At 39.6% G+C, this 15,515-nt stretch overlaps 1 non-coding gene across 1 annotated transcript; it reads right to left on the bottom strand.

Annotated features, from left to right (window-relative positions):
- Positions 1-10,224: 10,224 nt before the first annotated feature.
- LOC125367873 lies at positions 10,225-10,331 on the bottom strand. The gene has a single exon (XR_007214176.1). It is a non-coding gene; the product is annotated as a U6 spliceosomal RNA (small nuclear RNA).
- Positions 10,332-15,515: the final 5,184 nt, after the last annotated feature.

The raw sequence follows: 15,515 nt of genomic DNA, 5'->3' as shown, positions 1-15,515 counted from the left end.
TTTTGTTTTGTTTTTCTTTGTTATGCTTTTGTTTTGGTGGTTTTGTTTTTTATTTTTGCTTTGGCAGTACTGGGGTTTGAACTCACAGGTTTGACTTGCTACGCTTGTAGGTAGGTGCTCTACCACTTGACATTTAAACTACATCCCTTTTTTTTTCTTAGTTCCCAAACAACATCTCATGTTTTTTCCAGGACAACTTGAGGCTATAATCATTCTACATGTACCTCCAAATAGCTGGAATTATTAGTGCATGCTATCACATCTGATTTGTTGGTTGAGATGGGATTTCATTCATGTTTTGCCTAGCTGCTTCCTGAGTACTTGGGATTACAGACAAAAGCAACTATGATTGGCCTAGAAAATAGTTGTAAATAGGCCTGTAACGGTGTAACTTTTTGGCATCCCAAAACATTTCTATGCATATTTCATACTCATCAAAGTCAAAGATGACCATATACTTTGCTAATCAACTTTATAATGAAGTGTTGTCTATAAATTTAGTCCATTGTTAGTTTCCTCCCAACCCTTTATTTGGTGTTTGAAAGAATACTTTAATATTACATATACAAGTTAATGTCATTTAACATTTTATATGCTTTATCTTCGGCAAAAGTTTGTCTATTAAAATATATATTCATTTCAGGGCTGGGAAAGTGGCTTAGAGGTAGAGTGCTTGTCTAGCATGCGCAAAGCCCTGGGTTCGATTCCTCAGCACCACATAAACAGAAAAATCCAGAAGTGGTGCTGTGACTCAAGAGGTAGAGTGCTAGCCTTGAGTATAAAGAAATATGTTAATATTGGCTTTATCCATCATATCTCCAAACTGGAAGCGTCCCAGCTATCACAATATAATACTGTTCAGCTCAAAGTACAGTGAACTGTTAACCCATGTGACATATGCATGAGAAAGAAGGGAAAAGAAATAATCCATTTAAAAATAATTCTTATGCATAATGTTGTGTGATTCCATGTACATAATTTTCAGAATGGACAAAGTTACTTTCAGGGGCTAGGGATCAGATCAGAGGTAGCTGGTGGCAATAGGTTTACCTAGGGTGGAGAATAAGGACATTTTCTGGAATGATGACAGTAATCTATATCTTGATAAGGTACTGAGTTATGCAGATGGATGCTGGGTTATCTAGATAGATATATACAAGATTACGGATCAAACAAGTCTGAATCTATCTCTACAAAGAGAACATTCAGATATAAAAACACTTTTTAAAAGGAAGGTGCTGTGGAAGGAATATTAAGAATTTTAGAAAAATACAGCAAGAAAGTGGTCCAGTGGTTATGGTAATGGAAAATCTGAGCTGCGAATTGGAATGTTTGGCAACACTGTAGGTGGTCCCAGATATTTCTACTGTGTGACTTCATACAAAAGGCAAGAAACATGACAGGATAAATATTTCATACAGAGACAAATCACTCTTTAAAGTCACCAAAAATTAATTCTAAGCTCATCTGGGAATTCAAAATATATAAGATCTATTTATTCTGCTTAGGATTATGCATTTAGATAGTTAGGTTTGTTGTAGACATAGTTTTATTTCTATTAGATAATTACTCACTGAGGTACAGTTCAACAATTGTAGGACAGGTGTACAGTTGTAAAGACACTGCCATTAGTTTGCAAAGTAGTGGTGCTATTTTATATCCCTACCAGCAATCTCTGTGCTTTGCAGTTACTCCATATACTTGGCAACATTGGATGTCATCATTCTTTCTCTAGGGCCACTCTAGGAGAGGTGTGGTAGCATTCATTGTCATTATCTTTTTCTTTATTTCTTCAAGCACATCTTAACATTGATTTAATTGTCTTATCCACTGTGTGGATTTATTTTCTCTTTTTTATTCCTTTTAGGGAGAAAATAATATAAAATATCTATATGTAAGAAATACTTGGTTCCATTTTCTTTTTTTTTTTTTTTTTGGCCAGTCCTGGGGCTTGGACTCAGGGCCTGAGCACTGTCCCTGGCTTCTTTTTGCTCAAGGCTAGCCCTCTGCCACTTGAGCCACAGCGCCCCTTCTGGCCATTTTCTGTATATGTGGTGCTGGGGAATTGAACCCAGGGCCTCATGTATAGGAGGCAAGCACTCTTGCCACTAGGCCATATCCCCAGCCCCCATTTTCTTTTTTAAAGATATTTTTTTCTTTATTGTCAAAGTGAAGTACAGAGGGATTACAGTTTCATATGTAAGGCAGTGAGTACATTTCTTATCAAACTTGTTACCTCCTCCCTTGCCTCCCCCTATCCCTTCCGCTCTCCCTGCCCCGCATGAGTTGTACAGTTCTTTGCACCAAATGGTTTTATAAGTATTGCTTTTGATGGTTTGTCTTTTTATCCTTTGTCTCTCGATTTTGATATTCCCTTTCCCTTCCCTATTTCTAATACACATATATACAGTATCCAGGGTACTAAGATCAGATATATTTCTACAGTGTTAATTTTATATCTTATTGGCTTACATAGTAAACTGTTTATTTCATTTTATTTCTCCTCTATCCATGATCCATTCTTATCTTACTCTGAATCTTTTTCCTCCACCTTTTCATCTTATATTTTTACCTGTCCATTTCCACAGCACATTCTACATCAATCAATGATGAGAAATACTTTTCTAAAATTTTCCATAAGATGGTTTCAGTTCCCTTGTTTTTAAGTTTTTCCACTAGCTATGCTGTTTATTTTTTATGCTTACTCATCTAGAAATTAAGAAAAAATCTACTTAGACTCAGTATTCACAAACATTTATCATGTGCAATGTGTTCTTGAACCTGGTCAATATGTACTAGGCCATACGTTTTCCAATCCATAGCTGGAGGGCAGAATGACATGTCCTAGTTCATTAGCTAGGAACATGAATGCCACTGATGCAGCTTTCAATAATGAGATGCTGTCTTCTCTTCCTCCACTGCCTCTTGTCCTGTACACAAAAATAAAAACCTCAGACATTCATCAACTTTAGGATGCCTCTCTTGAAGGACTCTTTCTTTCTCCTCATACATCATCTCAATAGTCTAAACTCACTGCAGGGTGGTTTCCAGGCTTCAATATATCAGTGCCCAGTCTTCTAATATCCGATATGAATGCTTCCTAAAGGTTGCAAATATTATAGAGATATGAAATGGAATTCTTGCTGGTTGAAATGACTATAGATCTTGGGTTTGGGTGTTTTTATAAAGTTTTCCTTCTCCTTGATTCCTCCATCTTGTGCCTTCCAAGGTCATTAAAAAGGAAAACTTCTTTCCATAAATATAGTACACATATTCTTAGGTCTTTTTCCAGTTTAAGTGTTTTATTCATCTATATATTTTCACTCATATGTTGACTAAATTTCTCATTTGACCAAGTCCAACTTTGTGTGTACAACTAACTTGTTCTCTGCTTTACATGCATAAATAATTTGAATGTGTAGTGAATTCTCTACATTCTGGGTCATTCGATGTGCTCTCTCACTCTGGATACCCTTTGACAAATAACCAGATGTCCTAGGGAAAAAGGGTGGTGAGAAGTTGTGTTTGTTACTTTCACCAAAGGGTGAGTAGGTATGTCTACATCAAAGGATGATTAGGTATGTCCCCAAAGACAGGATATTTGTCATCTCTGAGCATTATACTCATCTTTATTTAGACCCCGAATATATCAGCCATTGCACTAGAAATTGGACATAAGATACAATCTTTTGCATTGGGTAGTTTATGGTCTTCTCTATTATCTACCACTGTTGCTGAGATTAGGAACTTCTATTCTTTAGAATTTGTGAGAAGCCTCCTGTATTATTTTAAAATTGATCTTTTTATTCATTCAAATATCTTTTGTCCTCTATATCTTAGATTGATTCCCTTTCTCGGTACCTGGAAAAACCCTAACTCTAAAAGGAGATTGCACTTTTCTGCAAGTATAGTAAAAATGGTATGGCAAGATTCTTTGAGGACCAACACTAAATAACTCTGACACTACGAATAAACTTTGGCATAGATATTGCAGCATGCAATACTGCTTATGGGAAAATCTACAACCTACTCTCTCCTGAAAGGGACCCTCTCTTCTTGTGACATTCAAAACATGGTCATGTCCCCTCACATTACTATGTACTATGAACTGTCACTCCAGGATACTTCCCAACCCAGGAAGAAGATGAAAATACTAATACAATCTTTTGAAGGATCGCCTCACACAACAAAGCTTCTAAGAAATGAATGTGCTCCTTCACTGATGATTTTCCTTCTCATTACTAATAAATAATAGAGCCATGTTGTTGTTTTCTTTGGTGACTGCTGTGACCCTCAAAGCACACATAAATTTGACTTTCTCAAGCTTGACTTACAACATCAAATATATCAGAGAAGGATAAGGAATTGAGGAACAAAGCTTAACCTCCTGCCCAGACACCTGCATGGCTACTGTCACCTCTGGTATAACCAGATATTAGATGGTTCCTGAAGAATTTGTTCTCACTGTATTTTTCTAAGTTCCCAAGTTCTGCAACGTAAGAGTCCATTTAGTTCTCTACTGCCACTAGTAAAAGACAGTTCAATCTTTCTGAAAGGATTGTTCTCAAAGGAGCATTTGAAGCAACATGCCAACAAGCTAACACAGCAATTGGTGCTCCTTCCAAACCAGATGAAGAAATGTCTGGCTCAGAACCTACCCCACTCATGTACCCTTTGGGATGCCTAGATGATTGGAAGAAGCCATCAGGGATTTATTTATATGTTTAAAAAAAAGACTAATAATATGGTCACTATGTAACACACTCTATTTTATAGTTAGAGAACAGATGCATCATTAAGAAAGGAATCTATATTGACATTTTCAGGGACACGTAAAATAACTACCACTTGAATGTGTCTCCAGGCTCTCAAGGGAGTGTAGGACTATCCTATGCTTTTATTGCATTTGACTTTAACCCTCCAAAGGAAGTGTCTATCGCTGAATTTCACCAAAGATCTCTTAAAAAGATCTTACAAAGATCTCTAAGTTACCTAAGGAGCAATTTCTTATTTTCAGCTCTGTCTTACAGATGAGAAACTAAAGCCTGAAGATCTGTTCAAGGTCACACAGCTAGTTAGGTGACCCCAGACAATCCAATCTCAGATTGTCTAGTCCTGCCTACCACACCTTACATTACCTTGATCCAGAAGCCTTCAACATTTGCCTGTGGTCTACTGCTGCTTGTACTGACAAAGATGAGATTCCTTGAAGACTTGAAATAATATGACTTGGGACATGAAAATATCAGAATCTATGATCCATAGACCCCCAGGGACAAAGAATGAGAAGAACTCATCCAAGTCAAATCTCCTATTACCTTTTCTGTTCATGGCAACTCAATACTGTACAGCTGGAAAAAGGGAGCCTCAATCTGTTAAGCACAAGAATGTACTAGATGGATCAGTGACGAACATTAATGGATTTGAAACAAATACATGAGGTATTTCAAAGGATGCATTTGCAATTCCTATGCAGACAGACATTGAACGCCAAAGGCTATAAGTCTAAAAAAAAAGATGAACCTGATAAATAATGATTATGTGGTCTTGTTTATATCTCCATGGAGAAAATAAAAAATACAGTGGAGTGTGGGCAGAAGTTGAATCAGGATAGACAGGCTCTACAAGTATTCCTTTATATGCATTGGTATTAATAACTGCCAAGCAAGTCTTCAGTCATCTTCACATTTTACACTTACAAATTCCAGACTGTCATTTTCCTTGGAAGTGCAAATGTTAACTGTACTCTTATAACTCTTAATACTGTCATTTTACAAACCACCTACTGTACTTTGAAGATACATAGCATGCAAATCCTTCATTAGAAATCAATATATGTTAGAAGTTCGACATCGATGATATCCTGTGTGGGAAAAAGCAGAATGACTCTAAAATCTAGAACCAGCACAACAAGAATTGCCACAGCAGAACTTCTGTAACAAGATAAAGAAAATAATACTTTCAATTAGCTAGTACTTTGATAAGCTGTAACTACTGTGCAAATACTCATCTTCATTTTCCCAGAACTATTGAAGCAGAGATTGGATAATTAATGTAAAGTAGTGTTTGGGATGTATTGAGTCTAATGTGGTGTGTGGGATTTGGTCCGAATGGCTCTCCACATTATTCCATCTTTAAGTGTCAGCTTATATTATTGCTTTTTTGCCTTTGAAATTTTAACATATGTATATTCTATATGCATACACAATGTTTTAATACATTGATATATTTAAGTGCTAGCTTCGTTTTGCTTTTGTGCCTTTGAAAATTTTAATATGCATTGTAGATTCTATACAATATCCTACATAGAGGAGAAGACACCCGTCGCAGCATCTCACCCACCCTAGCATGCTTACAAAGTGGACCCTGGAGAAGGTTTTCTATGGTTCTATTTTAGATAGGGCTCAGAGTCTCCCACATACTTCCTATCACTAATTCTTATGCTCAGTGACGCTTCTAATAGTTCCTCAGCTTGTATGTCCCATCTGAACTCAAGTGGAAATGTTGTACAGGAAGGGAACATGGTGCACATGAATTATCTTCTACGAAGAAACTTTGCTTTTTTTTCTTTCTAATCCCCCAGAATATATTGTTCTTAGTCCAAGAATCTCTCTCCTCACACATAGTTCATACTCATGGAGGATGGGTTAAAACAGGTAATTATTATTTCCAATCTTTTGAATCACAACACAATGAGACTGCACAATTTATATCTGATGAAGCAACTACAAGGGAGATTGTCCCAGTAGGAGGACAAATTGCAGACAATGCGATGCTATAGTAGTAACGTGAGATAAGCAGCACATGGATGATGAAGCATGCCTTGCCACCATAAATCAACTCCTGTACTGGGCCAAATGGCAATTTCTCAGAAGACTTGCAAATGTTGGCTTGGAGAAGCTGTATAAAGCAGTGGTAACTGCTGGTTTCAAAGGAGAATTAATTCCCTTTTCCACTGTGATACTGGGATGTAGTAATTGTGGGGTCTTGAAACCCTGCTGGAGACCTTAAAGATTTCAGCTCTCTTACTTGCAAGTCCATACTTGGCAATAAGCTCAACTTGAAAAGTCAACTTCTTTCTTCTTCAGCTTCAGTTGTACAAAGCAAAAACCTCACTCTCAGGCTGGCTACATAACTTTTTGTCTCATGGTTTTATAAGAGATTGGAATATGTTCTCCCAAATCAATAATTTCCCTGGGAACTGAGTGTCTTCCTAGAATTGTAAATATTCCAGAGGCACCTTGGTATACACATCAAGTAGGTCCATTCATCAGACTGTCTATACTCCAAGCCATAAATGACCTGACCTATTTTTTCAGGGGGAGTGAGGAGGCAAGGTCTTTGGAGTTTGAACTCAGTGCTTAAAACCCTTCAAAGGACTTCAAACATGTGTGGTTGCTTGCCCAACTCATGCTCTAGCACTTGTGACATGCCTCTATGCAGGATTTTTGCTGGTTATTTTGAAAAGGAATCTTACAGACTTTTCTGCCCAAGCTTGCTTCAAATGGTGATCTTCTGAATCTCAGCCTCCTGAATAGCTAGGATTGTAGACATGAGCCACATGACATCTGGTCTGGCTTGACCTCTTTACATAAAGATTCACCTATAATAATGTCTTGAAGTACCATCAGCACTTCAGGCTATGAATTTGGCAAGAAAGAAACATGACTCTATGGTTTCCCTCATAGAGAATAATTAGCACAGGTTTAGGCTAGTCACAGCAGAGAATAACAACAGCCCAATAGCTATGCTCTTATGAACACATAAGATGATGCTAAGTGAAACGAACTCCATGTTATGAAAATGAGTGTTACATCACTGTTGTAATTACTTTCAACATGCCATGTGAAACCATAGCTTTTTTTTGTTGGTGATCCTCTTGTATCCCCTTCCTGTGGTTGTCCCTGCACTATCACTGTATCTCATCTGAGTACCCTGGATACTGTACATACTGGTATTAGAACTAGGGAAGGGAAAGGGAATATCAAAATCAAGAGACAAAGGATAAAAAGACAAACAACTCCAAAACCAATTCTTACAAAACCACTTGGTGTAAACCAACTGAACAACTCATGGGGGCCTGGGGGAAGAGGGAAAGTGGGGGAAAGGAGGAAATGAGGAAGGCAGTAACAAATAGTACAAGAAATTTACCCACTGCCTTACCTATGAAACTGTAGCCCCTCTGTACATCACTTTGATAATAAATAAGTAATTATTTTAAGAAAAAAGCCACCGTATTTCCTTTCTCTTTTAATACCTAAAAGCCTGACACTGTTGCTTGTGCTAATTCTGTAAGAATTCTACCTAATGGGCTTGAATTCACCAGCTAATTTCACTTCTTCCCTTTTACTTTACTCCCTTGCTTCAAAAGAATGCTTGGAAGGGTTATGCAGCTCTCATTAAGGGGTCTCAAGATGGAGCCATGAAAGTGGAGCTCATGTTGTTCTGCGCCTTCTGCAGCTTCTTTGAACTGCAGAGCATGGATCCAAGATTTCAGGCACTTTGTGAGATAACAGCATCTCAGCAAAACTCTTCACTGTCAAAGCTCAAGGGAAGTAGAGGCAGCTTCCAATGGGTAGATTTCTACTCACACTTTTTCTTTGCAGTGCACTTCCAAAGAGCTTTTCATTTCTTCATTGCACTCTCACAGAAACTCCAGGAGGGAAATGTTATGATGAGCTTCACGTTTGCATGAAGATGAAGAGTCTAAAGGAAAACACTGAAGTGCTGTGCGCATGGGCGTATGGCTGAGCAGCAGCCCGATCTGTGGTTGGCCTCTAAGGTCATAAGTGATACCATGACCAGTGGTCTTTCTTCCACTCCACGACTGACTCCTCAGGCTCCTAAAAGTAGTCCAACTCTAGAAGGAAATTGAAGTCAAAGAAACAATAATTACAAAGTTAGTCATTGATTTTTTTTTAGAATTTACTATGTTCTACATGCTATATCAATAACTTTAAATAACTTTACTATTTAAAAATTTTCTCATTTTAAAGACTATTCTTATTATGCCCATTCAACGAAGAGGATGGAATTGAAGGAAATGAGATAACTTGCCCTAAGTTATTGTAGCTTGATAGAGACAGAATTCTGACCCAGGCCTGAGAATAAAGCCAAAGGAGTTGTTAAAAATTGGCAGAAAAAGGGCTTTTATAAACAGTGCCCTAAGCAAGAAAGATGAAAACCTGAAGATTAAATACTCCACAGTGGAAAAATCCAATTCTGAATTATCTGTCTCTATTTCTCAGTCCTGGGAAAAAATTACCTTTTGGCTTATTGGCTTCCTAGAAACTTGTTCTGGTTCTGTTTGGTCTGATCTCTTACAGGGGAAAAGCCAGTTAGGCTAGACCTCAACTCAAAACCACACAACAAAGGCAAGATACCATTCTTAGTGCTAGAATTGAGACCACCTTCCTAGTTTCTGGATGTCTTGATTCAATGCCTAGACACACTGAGTTTTTGCCTATATCCCATACTATCTCCTCATCTTCTAGGCCAGCATGCTTAAGAAAGATGCTTTTTGAAAATTCAGAGCTAAATGTATTATTTAGTTTCTCAGATCAATTGCTCAGATCACTGGTAGAAAATCTTGGCAGACTACCTTATTTCCTGAACATTCTCAGATAATAGACATTTGTCTGATCATTTTATTTATTAAAACACATAAATTAGAAAGATATGTTAAATGTCCAGTTCAACACTGTCCTCCACAAATTAACATTTTAATCCATTCATTCCCTTCACTAAGTTGGGCAACTTAAGAAAGAACAGCTATGTTGAGAAGAATCAAGTATCACTCGTCTACCTTTCCCCTGTTCTTCCTCTTTTACTTCCTTCTCTACAACTGTATACATATTTTCTTTTTTTAAATCTTATTTTATTGTCTTTAAATAGTTGTACAAATGAGTTGTCATTTTGGAGAATATATCTATATAATTCTGTCCATTTTCTTGCAGAATGAAAATTTCACTAAGTAAGCAAGGCATGAAGTACACATACTTTAGTAAGAGGTATATTTTGATGATTGAGAGTATCACTATAATCCAGCCCTCTAGAGGAGAAGGCAAGAGAATGGTGAGTTCAAGGCCACCCTTGGCTACAAATCACTCTGAGCTACAAATCACCACCACCCCCCAAAAAAAAAACCCTAAATGAAATTAGACTTTAACCAAGTGTAATATATATATATACATATACATATACAGAGATAGAGAGAGATTTTTCTTTAATATGGAATGCTTCACAAATTTGCATATTATCCTTGCACAGGGGTCATGCTAATCTTCTCTGCATTGTTCCAATTTTAGTATATGTGCTGCCAAATCAAGCACTGTAGTATATTTTTGAGCATCATCTCACTTTTTTGATGGGCAAAGACAAACCAGTCAATAAATGGGGTAGACAGTATATGTACCGTCAGGGTTTTTGAATTCTGAGAATGATCACCACCACCTCACCCTAGAGGAAACAGTGATTTCAAAGGGCAGGATCTGGAACAGCTCCTGACCAAGATAGAATTTACTTGCTCGTGTATTTGAAGTCATGATATAATGAGAGTTGCATTTATCACATGCCTACTTAGTACTTGGTGTACAAGAAAAGTATGTTAAAACCTTTCCCAACCCTGTTATATCCCTGGGAGGCATTAGTTTCTCATTTTACTGAAGACAAAAATGGGGTTCTAGGACTTAGAGCTAGTTACTAGGTTCCTGATGGTGGTTCTGCTTTATATCCATTCCTCGTTGCCTCATCAGCCAGCCAGTTGAGGTTCTACTCTTTGCCACTGCAACTTGTGAAACCTGATTTTTCTTGTAGGTTATCAAACTCCTTAGGGCGTGGAGGACTATATTCCCAGAAAAGACATTTTGTATTTTTCAAAATCCCCGCCCATACTTCGCTCACTATTGAATTGTGACATCAATTCTTGTATTTGTTTTTTTGATAATTTATCACACTTCTAATTTCCTTTACATTCATTTGGAACTGCATTTACATGAAATTATGAGTATAGTTATAATATTTTTGGATATGTTGAGTTCATGAGGTTGAATTTATAATGGTACTATAACAACAAAATTGTGTGAAGATTGAAAGTATAGAGTAATAATTTTCGGTCTTTTTTATAAAATTCAATCACTTATTTTAGACATCAAGAGAGGTCATATGGTTGCTATATTAGACATGTAACAACTCGATTTTAGATAACTGTGAATAGTAATATAGCAAGCAGGATAATATGTGTCAGATAACTTGGGGGTTTTTTTTGAACTTTTAGTTTCTGAAATAACTTTTAAAAATATCCCCCAATTTTACCCTTTCCTGATAAATCTAAAGCTATAAAATGGTGCCTTGGAAACTTTTCTGCAGTAACCACAGGAGACAGTGCAAATTATTACATGTCCTAGCTATATAGTAGCATGAATTAGATCATTGTGGCTGCTCTGTTCAGAAAATGATATTTGTCTTTCAACCATATATACTGTCTATTTCATACTCATAACTGCTTTCAAAGATATTATAAACTAAAAATTTCTGTGAAATGACAGAGCCTGTCTGGGAATAGACAGAATCTACCTTAAATTCCATCTTGGGACTGCATTTCCCCTGTGGCATTTTGTGCTTAAGAAAAGTCCATTGAGGTCACCAACATGGGAATTAGATGGATGTCTATAACCTTTGATAGAGTTGGGATGGAGGTCACTTAGAGCCTCACCTCTGCGTGTTTCCCTTTGTCTTTCTTTTTGTCCTAACTTTCTGTGTCTCAACTCCAAAGCTTCCTGGCAAGGGTCTCTGGTTTTCCTGAACCCAACTCTAGAGATCCTGATAAGCAGCCTGGCAGAAGATCCAGTAGAACAGGCAGACAACACCTGGTCAGCTCAGGTAACTGTTGTCATGGTGCTGGTGGTTGTCACTGAGGAGCAAAAGCTTCACAGCTGGTTGTGGGAAGGTGTCAGGCTTTCCACAAGAACATCATTGAGTTTAACAAAGCTTCCTGTAAGGTGGGGGAGAACATGAGTCTGAAACAATCAGAGCAGTGAATACAGCTCAAAGGGCATGGATTTTATGGCCCCCACCATTACACATTCCATAATGTTATAGTGAAGAAGAGGTAAGAAAAAGACAAGGAGAGGACTAAGGTGGAATTTAGTAAGAGAAACAACATGGGAATTCACAAAGATTATTTCTTTCAGCAGACAAAACATTTTCTGTTTTGAAGACTGTGAAAACACAAGTAACAATAAATAATGACAACAAAACAACAAGTTTATATTTCCAGCAGCCAAGCACAGGTAGCTCACACCAGTAATCCTAGCTAATTGGCAGGCAGAGATCCGAGGATCATAGTTCAAAGCCTGCTAGGACAAGAGACTCTTTTTTAAAAAAATTTTATTGTCAAAGTGATGTACAGAGAGGTTACAGTTTCATTCATTAGGCATTGGATACATTTCTTATACTGTTTGTTACATCCTCCCTCATTCCCCCCTCCCCCTCCCCCTTTAAGAGACTTATCTTCAATTAACCAGCCCAAACCCAGAAGTGGTAGAGCACTAGCCTTGAGCAAAAACCTCAGGTACAGCACAACACACACACACACACACACACACACACACACACACACACAGAGAGAGAGAGAGAGAGAGAGAGAACAATAGAGAAACAGAAAGAGAAAGAGAGGGGGAGGGAGGGATAGACAGAGAAAGAAAGAAAAAGCAAGGGAGAGAGAAAGAGAGAAAGATTGCATGTCTACCTTCATAAACAGCAGGGAAACAAGGAAAAGCAAGCCAGGAATTTGGGGTCTATGGCTAAAGAAAAAGATGCAGAGGCATTGTTGGAAAGGAATCTTCTGGGCCTCCTTCAGAAGCATGCTGTGTAAATACCAAGGAAGCCAATGGAAGCTGTGGGCTGTATGGCTTCACTCCTTCCAGAACGGAGGGAAGGCGCCTGGAGTCAAGGCCGCGTTACAATATAGTGTGCTGTTTGCTTTGGCAAGCGTAAGGTGACTCCTAGGCGCCACTCTGATGGATCTCAAGGCCAGTACTGGTGGAGCCAGAAAAGGGAGTCTTCCCAGGTGAAAGCTTCCCAGTGCCTCTGCTATCAGCTCAGCATCTACAAGAGAATCAACTTGGTCAGCCATGCTGACACATGGCTCATATGAAACCACACAAACCAGAGCCGTGGTCAGTCACTGAAGGACCGGAGGGGGGAGATGGAAGAGCTGGCTGGAGCAATGATTCCATCCACTTCTGTTTGTCACCAGAGAATGGATGAGGGCTTCTTCAACTTCCCAGCTTCCAGGCAATGTCACGGGTCTTTTGTGATCCACTTGTGTAAAGCATTTCAGGGTATCTCACTGGGGAAAAAAAGAGAGTCAAGCAGCGAGGATTTATCTTTCTTTTCCTTTCCTCTTTTTCTTCCTTTCTTCCTTCCTTCTTTTTCCCTTCTTTCCTGCCTTCCTTCCTTTCTTTCCTTCTTCCTCTTTTCCCTTCCTTCCTGCCTTTTTATTCTTTCTTTCCCCTTCCTTCCTTCTTTCCCTCCCTCCCTCCTTTCTTCCCTCCCTCTCTGCCTCTTTCCTTCCTTCCTTCCTTCCTTTCTTCCTTTCTTTCTTTCTCCTCGTTCCTCTTTTCCTTCCCTCCCTCCCTTCCTCCTTTCCTTCTTTCTCCTCGTTCCTCTTTTCCTTCCCTCCCTCCCTTCCTTCTTTCCTTCCTTCCTCCCCTCCTTTGTGTGCTAGTACTGGGACTTGAACTCAGGGCCTGGGCACCATCCTTTAACTTTTTCACTCCAGGCTGGCACTCTAGCATTTGAGCTGCAAGTGGCTTTTTGGTGGTTAATTGGACATAATAATCTCAGGGACTTTCCTATCCAGGCCAATTTTTTTTTTTTTTGGCCAGTCCTGGGCCCTGGACTCAGGGCCTGAGCACTGTCCCTGGCTTCTTCCTGCTCAAGGCTAGCACTCTGCCACTTGAGCCACAGCGCCGCTTCTGGCCGTTTTCTGTATATGTGGTGCTGGGGAATCGAACCTAGGGCCTCATGTATCCGAGGCAGGCACTCTTGCCACTAGGCTATATCCCCAGCCCCTATCCAGGCCAATTTTGAATCTTGATCCTCAGATCTCAGTCTCCTGAGTAGCTATAGTCATAGGCATGAGCCTCCAGTGGCCAGCCTGCCTTTATTCTTTCTAATCTGAGGCATTACACACAGTCATGTCATCTAGCAACCTCCAACCATTAAACAGTGGTTCTGGTTGGCCATGATGGACAGTGCATATTATGCTGAAATATGGAGAGGTTTCCGGGGCTTCCCAAAACGTAAGTATATGGGGCTGGGGATACGGCCTAGGGGTAGAGTGCTTGCCTCATATACATGAAGCCCTGGGTTCGATTCCTCAGCACCACATGTATAGAAAGTGGCCAGAAGTGGCGCTGTGGCGCAAGTGGTAGAGTGCTAGCCTGGAGCAAAAAGAAGCCAGAGACAGTGCTCAGGCCCTGAGTCCAAGCCCTAGGACTGGCAAAACAAAACAAAACAAAACAAAACAAAAAAAAACGTAAGTATAATAAATCTTTGTCTTTTTAGATAAACTTTTCATTTTACTGTCTCTACCCATTTACACAGAGTTGCCTGAATTTTACTATTTTATAAGAGAGGGCAGATTTGTCTTGAGTTTCAGAGGCTGACCCTCTTCATTTTTATTAAAAATAATTTCCAGTCCTCTCATCCATGAAACCTGCCTCAGTCTAAGGCAGCACCCGTGCCTGCTCTACCTCTGTCAGGGCAGGTATTAGAGGCAAGTTTTCCCTCTAAGCAACATGGCTGTTGCCCATTCAGGCTGCCTGGCCCAATTTTCCTCCTCCTCCTCCAGGATCATGTTCTAGAAGTGCCCTCAAGGTCCTGCAGACCCAAAGTGGCAAGCTTTCAAGAGAAGGAAAGTATGAATCTTGCCTTCAAGGCATTCTGTACCAGTACAAATTTACTAAGGCGCATGCTCTGGGCAGCAGTCATGAGTGGCAGAAGTTTCTCTGGGGAGCGGCGCTCAGCTGTGCAGGCCCGAGAGTAGCTTTCTGGGGGTAGTCTCAGGCTAATTAGCTGGTTTCTCTTCAGCTTCTTCCAGGATCAGGCCCTTAAACCTTTCCTGACTAAAAGACTGAGCAGGTAGGACAGGGATAGTGAAGTGAATGACAGAAGAAGCTGAACGGATGAGCTGTAGCAGCTACAGGCCTAATCAAAAGTTCACTCATGGGCTGGGGATATAGCCTAGTGGCAAGAGTGCCTGCCTCGGATACACGAGGCCCTAGGTTCGATTCCCCAGCACCACATATACAGAAAACGGCCAGAAGCGGCGCTGTGGCTCAAGTGGCAGAGTGCTAGCCTTGAGCGGGAAGAAGCCAGGGACAGTGCTCAGGCCCTGAGTCCAAGGCCCAGGACTGGCCAAAAAAAAAAAAAAGTTCACTCACAGATTGTGTGCGTGTGTGTGTGAGAGAGAGAGAGAAAGAGAAAGAGAGACAGACAGAGAAAGGCAG

This window comes from Perognathus longimembris, chromosome 19 (genome assembly GCF_023159225.1).
Source record: "Perognathus longimembris pacificus isolate PPM17 chromosome 19, ASM2315922v1, whole genome shotgun sequence".
Classification (NCBI taxonomy): Eukaryota; Metazoa; Chordata; class Mammalia; order Rodentia; family Heteromyidae; genus Perognathus; species Perognathus longimembris.
Note: the sequence above shows the minus strand (reverse complement) of the source record. Positions and strands in the feature narration are given on the sequence as shown.